We start from the raw sequence: 16,720 nt of genomic DNA, 5'->3' as shown, positions 1-16,720 counted from the left end.
TAAATATTTGTTCCCAAAAAATAAAAGCATTCAGAAAACTTCTTTGCTCTCTTATTTACATGGATGTATTATACCTTTCATGCAAAATTAAAGTAATTCATTGTTTGCAAAAGAGAGACAACTTCGGTTGTTGAAATAGAATCATACGTAAACCCAATAGTACATATGGGGCTGTGCTTGCTTCAGATGGTCTTATTTTCAGTTGGTTAAGTATACACATATAAGGCAATCCTTTTCTTGGGATTCCGGTCCTACATTCTAACCCGTTTCAGAGTTCACAGGGAGCTGGAGATTCAGGATAGCTCATTTGTCCTGTTTCTCTAGCTTTCTCTCTCCCTCTCTCTAGTCTTCCTCCACTTAACGTCTTCTTTCCCTCACCAGTGACCCCAGGCTCCATGATCCTTTCAGCTCACAGGCCATATCCTGCTGGCACAGTCTTTTTTGATTGGTCCACAGAGTCTTATCTTAGAATTTAGTTTAATTGCCAAGGATTAAAAATCAAGAGATTTCACATATTTATATTTTCGAGTTCCCTTGAAAAATGAAAATATCTGGAGATAGAGAACCCATATTTCCTCACAGCAATAATTATCTGATGCTGAGTAATGGCTGTCCCCTTTAAATGGGCTGTGCTCTCTCCTAACACACTCTGTTGCACCCTCATGCCAAAGTAAAGGTGACATTCCCTACGGATCTTGTAACGATGTTACCTTTTTTCATACCTGCCCATTTCACTCATTTACAATTTGCCTGGCCCTGAGGTCCATGAGTTTGAAACTGGTAAGTCAGTCCTTCGGCTTTCCCCAATTTACCCAGTTCTCAGAGAGTAAAGAAGAAAAAGGAGGAAAGAGCCTAAGTAGTGGTCTTCCTTCTGTGTGTGTTAGCTGAAAAATAATCAGGTCTTCCACACTAGATCTCCCATCTTGTGGGCATCTACTATATATTAGGATGCTATCATCTTCTCTTCCTTTAGACAGGTATATGCCATACCCAGAGGAGGGAGGGAGAAGGAAAATACCCCACCTGGCCACATATAATCACTCAATAGCCCAAATGTCAACTGCAAACATACTGATGAAAATGTGTAACTTCAATCATTATGGAAGAACAGAAAGAGGGAAGGAAGAAAGGAGGGAAACTGACATTTGTTGAATACCTACTAAGCGACAGTCATTTTCATATGTTGTCCTATTTAATCGCCACATATTCCCTTAGAAGAATTATTACTGTCATTTTTTATTAATTAGAAAATTGGATTTTGAGAGGAGGTAAATCACTTTTCTGTGGTCACAGGTCTAGTTAAATCCCAAGTCAGAAGGACTGCAGAGTCCATACTCCTTTCCCTACACCACTGTGCTTCTCTGCATGTGACAACATAGGGACGTAAACTATTCCAATGCAAGCTTGAAATCAGTCACTTGCCAAAAACAACAGTAGTGAAATAACAAAAACAACTCAGGACTCCTGTACCAACTTCAGGGAATCTTTCTTAAATCCATTAGCAATAAGAAGGAAAAAAGGGAACCACTAAAGACCTTGAGAGCTGCTCCCTCACGGATGCAGACACCAACCTCAGCAAAGACTTACCTGGTCCAGCTCATACAAGGCTCAGAAGGATCCAAGATAAGCTCCTCTAAACTCTTTTTTCATAGAGTTAAAAAAAATAATAAAGCCCGATGTCACACATAGCTAGAAGTAGAGCCTGGTTTAGAAGTCTCCCTCTTCCTAGTCAAATTCTCTTTACGTTCCACTGAACAAGGAGAAATTGGAAGAATATGAGGGACCACCCCAGTTCAGACCTACAATCCAGCCTATCAAAGCCGGTCTTCAAAGGAGGCAGGTAGACAGCCATACGATTACGTTTCCAGGTGGCGCAAAGCATCTCCCTGCCCAGAAATGCCTCTTCTTCATGCCTGCCTCCCTGGCTCAAACATTATAGATCCATTCCTTTGGGCAAAGGTACTCTGTCTTGAGAAAGAGTCCCCTGTAAAACTGCATGCTTTTTATAAAGGCCAGGCCATCTATCAAATATTAACATGCCAGTGTGAGTCCAATAAAGACGATTTCTAAGGGTAGAAAGCTGGAGTAAAGCAGATGACTTGAGGCGCAGCACATGCTTGCACATAGTGAGAGTTTATGAATGTCCACTGGCTTGAACAAAATTAAACCATGTGGATTTCCAGACCAAAGGATCCTAAATTTTATTGTTTTTCTCTAGATCTTTAGCTAGTGCCCAAAGCAAAGTTAACTGCCCTAGGGAAGAACAGATTGCTAAGGACAATTACAATAATATGCAAGTAAACAAATTCTTACAATGAATGGGTCACTCACACACAAAAAAGAAAAGGTTTAAGTCTTCAAACAGGAAGAAAAGCAATTATTCATCAATTCAATCTCCTAGTTAAACATAAAGTAAATTTTTTTTACCCTATAATAGTCTAAATTTAAGATCAGGTTTGACCTAAGAGGATTTTAATAATACTAAAATCAGCTGGGTGGCTGGCCCCGTGGCTCAGTGGTTAAGTTCCCACATTCCGCTTCAGCGGCCCTGGGTCTCGCTGGTTCAGATTCTGGGTGTGGACCCAGCATGGCTTGAGCCATGCTGAGGCGGCGTTCCAAATGACAGAACTAGAAGAACCTACAACTAGAATATACAACTATGTACTTGGGGGGCTTTGGGGAGAAGAAGAAAAAGAAAAATGATTGGCAACAGATGTTAGCTCAGGGCCAATCTTTTAGAATAATCAATTAGTTAATTAAAATAAAATCATCTGGGAGCACTCTCCTCTATGTATATTCCCCAGGAAGTGCATGTTGGATCATTAACTCCATTTCCAGCCCCTCCCCCATCTCTAGAAAATCGGGTTGGGGCTGAAAGGTCCAAGCTTCTAATCATGGCTTGGTCTTTCTGGTGACCAGCACCCATCTAGGAGCCCAGCAAGAATCACCTCATTAGAACAAAAGGCGCAGCTATCACGCAGGAAATTCCAGGGGATTTAGGAACTCTGCGTCGGGAACCGAGGTCAAAAACTAAATATTAGAACAAAAGATGCTCCTCGTGCTCTTATCACTTAGGAAATTACAAGGGTTTTAGGAGTTCTGTGCTGGAATTCAAGGGCAAAGACCAATATATATATATATTTTCTATTATTCCACAGTGGTGTACATATTTTATTTTTTCTTTCATCCTTAGCATTTGTGTAGTATACGCAAAGACAGCAAACATATAGTTGGCCCTCAGTAAATATTGTTGAATGAATGAATGCATACATTCTTTGGGATTTGATGAGCTCCAAGTCAAATCTTTATTCAGCTATCTGTGCTGAGTGTTAAGATCATTCAATACAGGGCCAATTGTTCCTGTCCACCTAAATACTGTCCTTCCTGATGACTTTCTTTCAGTTTAGAATGCAGTTGTGAACAAGCCAGAAGAATGCATAAAGGCTATTGGATTTGAACTTTACTCTCTGAGTTGGCCATTGACTCACCTCTGTGAGCAATCTCATAATTAATATTTATTTTAACACGGAAACTGTGTTTTGGACTGCGATCAAGTCAAAGAAAGTTGAGCTCCCTCAGCAACCACAAAGCCACTAATTATTGGCAAAAAGTTGGTCCCTTGATCGCTAGATTTTTATTTTAGTCTTTGAAGTCTATGATGCTTTCTTGAGAATCTGGAATTCTGCATACTAAATACTGTCATTTTCTAGAAACTAGAACAGTTTGGGGACATTTTCAGACTTTTATTTTCTACTACACCAACTGTTGTTTTTATTTTGTTTGGGTTTTGTCTTGAGCTAAGTTGAAGACATTTTTCTAAAATCAAGAAAAGACAAAGTCACTTGAAAGTAAAATCTCTGTGAATACCAAAAGGTCTAATAGAATACTCCATTGTGTATAGTCTTTTATCTATGAAGATTACCATTTCAGCAAAAGTCAATATCATAAATAATAACACTAGTAACAAAGATTTAGATGTTACAAAACTGCATAAAACTACATATCATAACAAAATATCTTAAAATTATGTTGTATTTTCTCCATTAGTAGATTTTCAAAAAGAATATAACAGAAACTTCTATGTAGCAGAGTTATGGGGAGGAGATATCTAAATCTGAAGATCCAGCAGGGAAAATATGTTTGGGTTGTAAATCTGGAGAGTGGGATGAGGTATATACCACCAGGAGACATCAGAGATGATGTAAACTTACCATAGGTATTGACGGGTGTCTGGGCAGAGGCAAGCTGCAAACCTGATCCCAATCTGGACTAAAACATGGCTTTGTCTGCAGGGAGTCTTGCCCTGTGTCTGCAATCCGAATGCAAGCAGATCAAAGTACTAAGATCCTCAGTCAAAATGGCACAATAATAGTTCAGTGAGTAAGCTGGGTGGCCTGCATCTGGATGGAGGGAAAAAGTCATGTGGTGGCAACCAGAGCTGGGGGACACTTCAAACTTTACTGTAAGCAAGAGAATATCCCCATCCTTGCTCCCAACCTCTACATACCCCCTTTCTAATACCCCCTCATGGGAAGAGGAGTTGCTAACCTGATTGATAAAGCCAGGACCTCTACTCGGCCATGTTTTACTGGTGGGTGAAATTATTCTGCCTTAAAGCCCAGTATCCATTCATGGCACTCAATTGTTTGCTTCCTGCCTCAGAACCTGGCAAGGCCTGGTCCCTAGAGGCACAGTAGCCATCCTCATCCATCACTTCCAATCTATATGCATAGTTAGATAAGTGAAGTTGGGGCTCCTGTTACATCCTTCTCTTTCTGGAAACTACTTTTGCCTTTAGGCGTAAGCCCTTTGCAGGTTCCAGGGAGAGTCCTGCACTGAGGGTTACTGGCTGATATCAATAAAGTATAGGTGGGGACAGAAATAATTATCCTTGTTACACTATCTATATACTTCCTTTTTCCTCCTTTCTCAGAGTGATGGCTTGGGAAGCACCAATGTAACGTGCATTTTTCTGGATCTAAGGCAGAATCTTCCTTCTTGAAAATAAGCAACCCCCCCCCAGGTTTACCCAGAAGCAGGTGACTCAAATGTTCTCACAAGCAAGTGTGATCGCCTACAATACAGCATTAAGTTTTTTCCCACTGCTCTTGGTCTAATTCCACTCCCATGAATACTAGCATATCTTCCACTAGGCATGCTGCCCACTTCTGCTTGTTTCTTTTCCCACCAAGTGCCATGACTATTTCCTTTAGATATCACCATATCTACCAGGTACCACTGCCCTTACAAAGTACTGTTTATATATCCTCTGGGACCTGCCACACCCACAAGGCACCACTGACTTTTCCAGTCTCTGCTGCTGCTTCCCTGGTAGTATCCTAGTTCTACTCATCAAGCAATGATGCTACTTCTCTAGATGCTTTGTCTCCTAGAGACTGCTGCCTTTTCCTCCAACAAACACAAAATTGTGCAGGCACTGCCATCTCCGCCAGGTGTTATTGCAGTTGCTGTTGTCTGACACGAGGATGCACTGGAATCCTTGAAGTACCAAAGCTAAGGAATATGTCAAGATAGGCTTGCTGGATTTAGCAAAACAAACACCAGGATACCAAGGATACCACTTAAATTTGAATTTCAGGTAAACAACAGGTAATATTTTAGATTAAGTATGTCCCATATATTGTATGAAGTAGTATTTGGGGCACACTTATACTCAAAAGTTATTTGTTGTTTACTTGAATTTCAAACTTAACTGGGCATCCTGTATTTTACCTAGCAACCCTAGTGTGGGACCAGTGGAGAATTAGAGCTTCTGTCTCCATTTGTGAAAAACTCCATTAGAAATGAGCCAAAGCAGTACTTACCATAACCTAATATACTGTCTTTTTAGTGCAGACAGCTTTTGTAGTTTTTATTAAAAACCCTCTACGAATCCGTGACTTAGACGTGATTCTACGGGAATTGGTTCATGGACAAAATCAGTCAAAATCACCTCACTCCAGTCCATTCCACATCCAACGATAAGGCTTTATTACACAGTCATTCACAATAGCCTGACTTCTTTTTCCCTTCAGATGAGTTCTCACCTTAGGGGAAAAAAAGAGCAATAGAAGGGGAGCTTATTCCTACTAGATATTAAATCATATTATAAAGCCTCTGTAATAAAAACAATGTAGCACTAGTACATGAAAAGATAGACCAATGTAACAGAATAGACATCTCACAAATAGACCTAAATGCATGTGATGATTTAATATATGTTAAATGGGGACAAATCAGATGGGAGGGGGAAAGATGGATTAAATGATATTGGAACAACTGGAGAACCATTTAGTAAAAATCAGATCCACCTTTCATATCATATGCCAGGATAGATTCCGGGCGGGTTGAATATTTAAATGTAATAAATGAAACCTTATAACTACTAAAAGAAACCATGAATTCCCTTATAACCTGGAGGTGAGGAATACCTTCCCAACTATGATGCAAAATCCAGAAGCAATAAAGACATGAGTGGTACCTTTATAAAGACTAGACTACATACATACTTTGATGAATCTGACTACATAAAAATAAAAAAAGTTTGCATGGCCAAAAATTCCCATTAAGCAAAGACAAATGATAAACCTGGAAATGGTACCTGAAATTTCAAACATAAACAAAGAGCTGATATATTTAATATACGAAGAGCTCTTAAACATTAAAAAAAAAGACTATTAACCCAATGAGAAAAATATACAAAAGAGAAGAATAGACAATTTACAACAAAAATAAAAATGAATCTTAAATATAAGAAAAGATGCTCAATATTACAAGAGCATCTTGTAACAAGAAAAATGAAAATTAAAACTAACCTCTGGTATACCACTTCCATCAGATTGGCCCACATCCAAGAATATGACAACATATTCTTTTAATCCAGGTGCAGAGTAATGAGAGCTTTCATACATTACTGCTGATGATTGCTCCCATTGAGAAGAATTTAGTAATATCTGGCAAAACAGAAAAATGTGAAATTACTTATACAAAAAAATCATTCACTGTTAAATTCTATGGGTAATAACAACCCAAAAGTCCATCAGTAGGGGTCTGTTCGAGTAAAACTATGGTAAATCCACATGTTGGAATTCTATGTAGTGTCAAAAAGAATGAGGTAAATCTCTAATTACTCTAATTACTGATATGGGAATGATCTTCAGGATATATTAATAAGTGAAAAAAGAGGAAGTTACAGAACACTACATTTTGTGTAAAAATTGGGTGGGAAACACAAATATATTTTTATTTATGTATGTGTGTATGTATTTGCTTATATTTGAAAAATACTGGAAAGAAAGATCAAAACATTTAAATATAGGGGTAAGGAGGTGGCAAGGTAGAGAACCATGAAGGGGTGTGACACTTCTCAAATATGTCTTTTTATATAGTTCTGACTTTGGAAGCAGAAAACTTCTACTTTTCAAAAGTAAAATTAAATTTAAGAAGCAATCCTTAAAAATTGTAAAAACCCTGAGAAACCACTAAAAAAAAGGAGAATTATTTCAAGGGACTAGAACACAGTATTTTGACTCTACATTTTTAGTGATATATATTCTAAGAACAAAGAGAGCAGTAAGAATGTGTAAACCTCATCCAGTAACCTAAGAGCAGCAATATTGGTATTATTATTTTGAATCTGTTTTCTGTATTTTATAAAGTAATGTAATAATACTTAATGTTATTAGGGATTAAGATTTTCAATGTAAGATAAAAGAGATACAAGTATAAAATCAAAGTTAGAGGGGCGGCCCAGTGGCGTAGTGGTTAAGCTCAGCAGCCCAGGGTTTGTCAGTTCAGGTCCTGGGTGTGGACCTGCACACCACTCATCAAGCCATGCTGTGGAGGCGTCCCACACAGAAGAACTAGAAGGACTTACAACTAGGATAGACAACTATGTACTGGGGCTTTGGGGAGTGTAAAACAAAATGAGGAAGAGTGGCAACACATTAGCTCAGGGCCAATGTTCCTCACCAAAAAAAGCATACTTTTTAAAAAAAAATCAAAGATTTAAAAATCTTACAATACTGAATTTAAATCAGGAACATCAGTAAAAACTCTAGATTATTTTCTTTTCAAACATAAACATTCCCTAGCTCTGTCCACCAGAAAGGATTAGAAGTAATGACAATCCAATAGCTACGAATACATCTAGCAACCAGATTGTGGTCTCTAATTGCCATTTCCCAGTGAAAGGATTCAGAACTCCTTGGAGGAACAGCTAGTTCAAGGTCTGGAGCAGGAAATATATAAGATAAGCCAGGGACCAGAATGCAAGGAAGCTGTCAAAGTCTTGTCAAAAAGACAATATGATGTGGTTACCATTGGCCAAAGATGAGACTATAAAAGCATCAAAAGTAATAATAAATGAGGGCCAGCCCAGTGGTGCAGTAGTTAAGTTTGCACATTCTGCTTTGGTGGCCCAAGGTTTGCCAGTTTGGATCCTGGGTGCAGATCTACACACTGCTTGTCAAGCTGTGCTGTGGCAGGCGTCCCACATATAAAGTAAAGGAAGATGGGCACAGATGTTAGCTCAGGGCCAGGCTTCCTCAGCAAAAAGAGGATTGGCAGCAGATGTTAGTTCAGGGCTAATCTTTCTCAAAAAAAAAAAAAAAGGAAGAAAAGTAATAATAAATGCAATTGATTATGTATATAAAACCCATGAACTTATATTTATATATATTTTTATATTGATAAAAAAGTTAAAATTCCACACATTGGACACAGTTGCAAGTAACTAGGTACCAACACCTTAAAAGGAAAGAATTTGGCCTTCTCCTGCCTTTCCTGTACTGACAGTATTTTGGGGTAACAAAATAGCCCTGGTTCATAAGGAAAAGTTTTGTCTGTTTTGTGTGTGTGTGAGAGGAAGATTTACCCTGAGCTAACATCTGTTGTTCTCTTTTTTACTTGAGGAAGATTATTGCTGAGCTAACATCTGTGCCAATCTTCCTCTATTTTATGTGGGACACTGCCACAGCATGGCTTGATGAGTAGTGCTAGGTCTGTACTCGGGATCCGAACCTGTGAAGCCTGGGCCACCGAAGCAGAGTGCATGAATTTAACCACTACACCACTGGGCTGGCCCCAAGGAAGAGTTTTTTACAGAAGTGATGCTAATAAATAGTTAGAAAAATCACCATTTTGTAATCCCTAATAAAATGGATTCATACTATCATAGTAATGGATAAAATCATTAGATAAAATATTGATGAGAACCCCAATGCTCAGTCTTAAAGTGGGACAAGCAGATGTTGTGGGCCTCCTGATATCATGCAACACGAATCACACAGTACCACCTATGAAGCCTTCTTGCCAGAACAGTCGAGCCCGAATCTAATCAAGCCTCTAAAGTCAAACTGCATTTATGGGAAACGTGGGGAGAAAAGGAACAAGGTGAATAATATCACAAGGAAGAAAACCGATAAATCCAGAATGTAGAGGTAGAGCATACAAGAAGTGACCCTGTGTGATAGTCTTTATGTGTCAATGTGGCTAGACTTTAGTCCCTAGTTATTCAAACACTAATCTAAGTGTTGTGAAAGTATGTTGCAAATGTAATTGAAGTCCATAATCAATTGATTTTAAGTAAGAGAAATTATCCTAGATAATCTGGGTGGGTCTGATTCAATCAGCTGAAAGAATTTAGAAGCAGAATTGAGGTTTCCCAGAGGAAGAAATTCCACCTGTGCATAGTAGTTTCAGCTCATGTCCAAGAGTTCCAGCCTGCCCCTCCTGAGAGCTTGCCCTATGGAGTTCCAACTTGCCTTCCAGCCCCCACAACTGAGTGAGCCAATTCCTTGCAATAAATCTTAGTATATATTTCCTACTTGTTCTGTTTCTCTGGTTGCACCCTGACCAATACACAGTCTCTGCCACAAATTAACAGAATGAAAAAAGGAGGGGAGGAGGACTGCTCTAAATTAAAATATAACAATCAAATGCAATGAGAGAATCTTGTTTGGATCCTGTAAGAAACCTGTAAGAGAGTGGTAAGATATATTTAAAGTGCTGAAAGGAAAAATCTACAGCCAAGAATACTCACCAGGCAAGATTATCATTCAGAACGGAAGGAGAGATAAAGAGTTTCGCAGACAAGCAAAAACTAAAGGAGTTTATCACCAAGAAACCAGCCTTACAAGAAATCCAAAAGGGACTTATTTAAATGGGAAAGAGAAGACCACAAATAGGAATGAAAAAATTATTAGAAAAGAAAGCAATAAAATCACTGGTAAAAGCAAATATACAGTAAAGGTAGCAGATCAACCACCTATGGAGCTAATATGAAGGTCAAAAGACAAAAGTACTAAAATTATCTATTTCCATGATAAGAGGGTAATGGATACACACACACACAAAAGGTTAGATATGATATCAAAAACACAAAATATGGGAAGAGGGAAGTAAAATGGTAGAGCTTTTAGAAAGAGGTCAAAATAACAAGACTATCAACTATCTACGTAGGTTATTATATATGAACCTCATGGGGATCACAAACCAGAAACATACAATAAATACACAAAAAATTAAGAGAAAGGAACCAAAATATAATACTAAAGAAATCCATCCAACCACAAGGGAAGAGAGCAAGAGAAAAATAAAGGAACAGAGAAGAACTACTAAAACATCCAGAAAAAAGGTAGCACAATGTCAATAAGTACATTCTTCTCAACAGCTACTTTAAATGTCAGTGGACTAAATACTCCAATCAAAAGGCATAGCGTGGCCGATTGGATAAAAAAAACAAGACCCATATATATGCTGCATACAAGAGACACACTTCAGACCTAAAGACACTCATAAACTCATAAAGTGAAGGGATGGAAAAAGATACTCCATGCAAATGGCAATGGTAAGAAAGTTGAGCTAAGAATACTTATATCAGACAAAATAGACATTAAAATAAAAACTGAAATAAGAGACAAAGAAGGGCACTACATAATGATAAAGGGAACAATCCAACAATAGGATATAACACTTGAAAATATCTATGCACTCAACATAGAAGCACCTAAATATGTAAAGCAACTATTAACAGACATAAAAGGAGAAATAAACAGTAACACAGTAATAGTAGGGGACTTTACCACTCCACTTACACCAAAAGATAGATCATCCAAACAGATGATCAATAAGGAAACATTGGCCTTAAATGACACATTAGACCAGATGGACTTAGTAGATATATACAGAACATTCCATCCCCAAACCACAGAGTATACATCCTTTTCAAATGCACATGGAACATTCTCCAGGATAGATCACATCTGGCCACAAAACAAGTCTCAATAAATTTAAAAAGACTGAAATAATACCAAGCATCTTTTCTGACCACAAAGGTATGAAACTAAAAATCAACTACAGGAAGAAAACCAGAAAAGCCACAAATATGTGGAGATTAAACAAATGGTACTGAATGATGACTGGGTCAATGAAGAAATCAAAGGAGAAATCAAAAAATACCTGGAGACAAATGAAAATATGACATGCCAAAATTTATGGAACATAGCAAAAGCAGTTCTAAGAGAGAATTTTATAGCAATACAGGCTTACCTCAACAAACAAGAAAAATCTCAGATACACAATCTAACAGTGCACCTAAAAGAACTGGAAAAAGAAGAACACACAAAGCCCAAAATCAGTAGAAGGAAGGAAAGAATAAAAATCAGAGCAGAAATAAATGAAATAGAAACTTAAAAAAAATAGAAAAAGTCAATAAAACCAAGAGCTGGTTCTTTGAAAAGATAAACAAAAATTACAAACCTTTAGCTAGACTCATCAAGAAAAAAAGAGAGAAGTTTCAAATAAATAAAATCAGAAAGGAAAGAGGAGAAATTACAATGGACACCTCGGAAATACAAAAGACTATTATAAGAGAATACTACGAAAAGCTGTACACCACCAAATTGGATAATCTAGAAGAAATAGATAAATTCTTAGAATCATACAACCTTCCAAAACTGAATCAAGAAGAAATACAGACTTTGAATAGATCGATCACCGGTAAGGAGATCAAAACAGTAATCAAAACCTCCCCAAAAAATAAAAGCCTGGGACCAGACGGCTTCCTTGGTGAATTCTACCAAAGATTCAAAGAAGACCTAATACCTATCCTTCTTAAATTCTTTCAAAAAATTGAAGAGGAGGGGAAGCCTCCTAACTCATTCTACAAAGCCAACATTACCCTGATACCAAAACCAGACAAGGATAACACACAAAAAGAAAATAACACATCAATATCACTGATGAACATTGATGCAAAAATCCACCACAAAATACTAGCAAATCAAATACAACAATACATTAAAAAGATCATACACCATGATCAAGTGAGATTTATTCCAGGGATGCAGGGATGGTTCAACATCCACAAATCAATCAACGTGATACCCACATTAACAAAATGAAGAATAAAAGTCACATGATCATCTCAACAGATGTAGAGAAAGCATTTGACAAGAGAAAGCATTTGGCAAGACACAGCATCCATTTATGATAAAAACTCTGAATAAAATGGGTACTGAAAGAAAGTACCTCAACATAAGAAAGGCCATATATAACAAACCCAGAACTAACATCATTCTCAGTGGAGAAAAACCAAAAGCTACCCCTCTAAGAACAGGAACCAGACAAGGATGTCCACTTTCATCATTCTTATTTAACATAGTATTGGAAGCCCTAGTTACAGCAATCAGGAAGGAAAAAGAAATAAAATTGGAAAAGAAGAAGTGAAACTGTCACTATTTGCAGAAGACATGATTTTATATAGAGAAAACCCTAAAGAATCCACCAAAAAACTTTTAGAAATAATAAATGGACACAGTAAAGTTGCAAGATACAAAATCAATACACAAAAATCAGTTGCATTTCTTTTTTTTTTCCCTCCCCAAACCCCCCGATACATAGTTGTATATTTTAGCTGTGGGTCCTTCTAGTTGTGGCATGTGGGACGCCGCCTCAGCATGGCCCAACGAGCAGTGCCATGTCCGCACCCAGGATCCGAACCCTGGCCCGCTGGAAGCAGAGTGAGCGAACCCAACCACTTGGCCACGGGGCCGGACCCCAGTTGCATTTCTATACACTAACAACGAAGTAACAGAAAGAGAAATTAAGAACACAACTCCATCTATCATCATAACAAAAAAATAAAATGCCTAGGAATAAACTTAACCAAAGAGATGAAAGACCTGTACACTGAAAACTATAAAGCATTGTTGAAAGAAATTGAAGAAAACGCAAAGAAATGAAAAGATATTTTATGCTGTTGGATTGGAAGAATTAACACAGTCAAAATGTCCATACTTTCTAAAGCAATCTATAGATTCAGTGCAATCCCTATCAAAGTCCTAACAACATTTTTCACAGAAATGGAACAAAGAATCCTAAAATTTATACGGAACAACAAAAAATCCCAAATAGCCAAAGGAATCCTGGGAAAAAGGAACAAAGCTGGAGGTATCACACACCCTGATTTCAAAATATACTACAAAGCTATAGTAATCAAAACAGCACGGTACTGGCACAAAAACAGACACACAGATCAATGCAACAGAATCGAGAGCCCAGAAATAAACCCACACATCTATGGACAGCTAATTGTCAACAAGGGAGCCAAGAACACACAATGGAGAAAGCAGAGTCTCTTCAATAAATAGTGCTAGGAAAACTGGACAGCCACATGCAAAAGAATGAAAGTAGACCATTATCCTACACCACACACAAAAATCAACTCAAAATGGATTAAAGACTTGAAAGTAAGTCCTGAAACTATGAAACTTCTAGAAGAAAACATAGGCAGTACAGTCTTTTTTTTTTTGAGGAAGATTAGCTCTGAGCTAACTACTGCCAATCCTCCTCCTTTTGCTGAGGAAGACTGGCCCTGAGCTAACATCCATGCCCATCTTCCTCTACTTTATACGTGGGACACCTACCACAGCATGGCTTTTGCCAAGCAGTGCCATGTCTGCACCTGGGATCCAAACCGGCGAACCCCGGGCTGCTGAGAAGCTGAACATGCGCACTTAACTGCTGAGCCATGGGGCCGGCCCCTGCAGTACACTCTTTGACGTTTGTCTTAGCAGCATATTTTCAAGCGCCATGCCTGATCGGGCAAAGGAAACAATAGAAAAAAAATAAACAAATGGGACTACATCAAACTAAAAACCTTCTGCACAGCAAAGAAACCATCAACAAAACAAAAAGACAACCTAACAATTGGGAGAAGATATTTGCAAACCATATATCTAATAAGGGGTTAATCTCTAAAATATATAAAGAACGCACACATCTCAAAAACAAAAAAACTAACAACTAACTTAAAAAATGAGCAAAAGATCTGAACAGACATTTCTCCAAAGAAGATATACAGATGGCCAACAGGCACATGAAAGGATGTTCAGCATCATTAGCTATCAGGGAAACGCAAATCGAAACTACAGTGAGATATTACCTCACTCCCATCAGAATGGCTAAAATTAACAAGACAAGAAACAAGTGTGGGAGAGGATGTGGAGAGAAGGGAACTCTCGTACATTGCTGGTGGGAGTGCAAACTGGTGCAGCCACTATGGAAAGCAGTATGGAGATTCCTCAAAAAATTAAGAATAGAACTATCATATGATCCAGCTATTTCACTGCTGGGTATTTATCCAAAGAACATGAAAACATGAGTGTGTAAAGATACATGGACTCCTATGTTCATTGCAGCATTATTCACAAGAGCCAAGACTTGGAAGCAACCTAGGTGCCCATCAAGGGACGAATGGACAAAGAAGATGTGGCATATATACACAATGGAATACTACTTGGCCTTAAAAAATGATGAAATCCGGCCATTTGGGACAACATGGATGGACCCTGAGGGTATTATGCTAAGTGAAATAAGTCAGCGAGAGAAAGTCAAATACTGTGTGATCTCACTCATAAATAGAAGATAAAAACAACAGTAATCATATAGAGATAGAGATTGGATTGGTGGTTACCAAAGGGGAAGGGGGGAGGGAGGAGGGCAAAAGGGGGGATTAGGCGCATGTTGTGGTGATGGATTGTAATCAGTCTTTGGGTGGTGAACATGATGTAACCCACACAGAAATTGAAATATAATGATGTACACCTGAAATTTATATAACGTTATAAACCAATGTTACCACAATATAAAAAAAATTTAAACCAAAGAAATAAAAGCAGATAGCTGAGTACAGAGCTTGAGAAGCAGCAGCCAGAAAGGAGGGATCAATAAGATATAAAAACCTTACAGCAGAGCATCCTGGAAGATGATGAAGTTTTAACCCTACTTGTAGCTGACATGTTGTTCCTCCATATTCTACACTGATATAATTAAAAGCAGTAATGTATTGTGACATAAAGCTCTAGACTAGTGGCCATGAAATCTGGATTCTCACCCAGTTTAGCGAACTTGCTCTGCAGTACTTAGGTGAATCACTTCCCATCTCTGCGTCTCACTTAATTTCCTCATCTATAAAAGAAGAATGTTGGACCAGATGATTTATTAGAATGTTCTTTGAACTTTATGATTTTATGAATTACATGCAGGAAGTTAAAAATATTTACAATTCATAGGCACTAAAAGCCTTCCTCATATATTCCCACAGTCCTGTCACAGATGTTTAGTGACCTTATGAAAAGCAGGAGGCGTTGGACATACTTTCCTAGAAAAACACCATTTCAAAAGTCTCGCAGATTTTCCTGATCTTCACTACAGGACTGTGTTTACCACAATTTTTTTGAAATCTCTAGTGTTTTAACTGGAAAATGCCAAGATAAACTAGGAAAATCTGAAAACACATTACAAATTGCAAGATTCATTACAAAAAGGATCCTTCTTCTTATAAAAGGATTGACTTAGAGGTTTCTTCTTCCATGATTCTTACCATTTATATTTACGGTTTCCTACATTTTTTTCTACACTTTTTTATATGTAAGAAAAATAAGGGTTCCCTTATCCTGTTACCAAATAACTTCATAACTCCTATTCCAGAGAGAATTTCTAATCTCTTCTATTATGGTTTTTAAAATAATCCTTATTACTGTCTTATTCTGTTTTACATTCTAATTAATTCACTATGCTTGTGCAGAGTTAAAAAAAAGCCATAGTGATGAGAAGGAACTATCTAGAGATGTCAATAATAATACTAATTTTAAAATATTTTAGTCTCGTAGTCTGCCCTATAGTCCAATCTTCACTATACTCTCCATGAGATGTAAGAAGGAGGGCTGGACGCCTTTTATAAAGTTGAAGGCAATTTGCAGAGCAATTTTTCTGATTTCCAGGCTCAGATTAGGCTTAAATATTAAGAATAGGTATGTCTTTTTCCCCAACTTCATTGAGGTATTATTGGTATACAATAAGCCACAGATGATAAAACTGTACAATTTGAGAAGTTTTGACATAAATGTACACCTATGAAACCATCACTATAATAAAGAAAATGAACATATCCATTACCCTAAATGTTCCCTCCTGCTCCTTTGTGATACCACCTTCCCACCCGTCTCCACCCACCCTGCTTCATGCCCCCACATCCCCAAGGAACCACTGATCTGCTTTTTGTCATTATAGTTTGGATTTTCTAGAATCTTATATCAATGGAATTACACAATAGCTGTTCTTTTTTGGTCTGGCTTCTTTCACTCAGAACAATTATTTTGAGATGCATTCATGTTGTTTAGTGTATCAGTCATTCATTCCTTCTTATTGCTGAGTA

The 16,720-nt window shown here is 37.7% G+C and overlaps 1 long non-coding RNA gene across 1 annotated transcript; it reads right to left on the bottom strand.

The window, feature by feature from the left end:
- Nucleotides 1-4,091: 4,091 nt before the first annotated feature.
- Nucleotides 4,092-15,894, bottom strand: LOC139041265 (uncharacterized). Its single transcript, XR_011496091.1, has 4 exons — nucleotides 15,398-15,894; nucleotides 6,816-6,953; nucleotides 5,826-6,047; nucleotides 4,092-4,400 (listed from the first exon to the last, which is right to left on the bottom strand). It is a non-coding gene; the product is annotated as an uncharacterized lncRNA (long non-coding RNA).
- Nucleotides 15,895-16,720: the final 826 nt, after the last annotated feature.

Source organism: Equus asinus, chromosome 20 (genome assembly GCF_041296235.1).
Source record: "Equus asinus isolate D_3611 breed Donkey chromosome 20, EquAss-T2T_v2, whole genome shotgun sequence".
Classification (NCBI taxonomy): Eukaryota; Metazoa; Chordata; class Mammalia; order Perissodactyla; family Equidae; genus Equus; species Equus asinus.
Note: the sequence above shows the minus strand (reverse complement) of the source record. Positions and strands in the feature narration are given on the sequence as shown.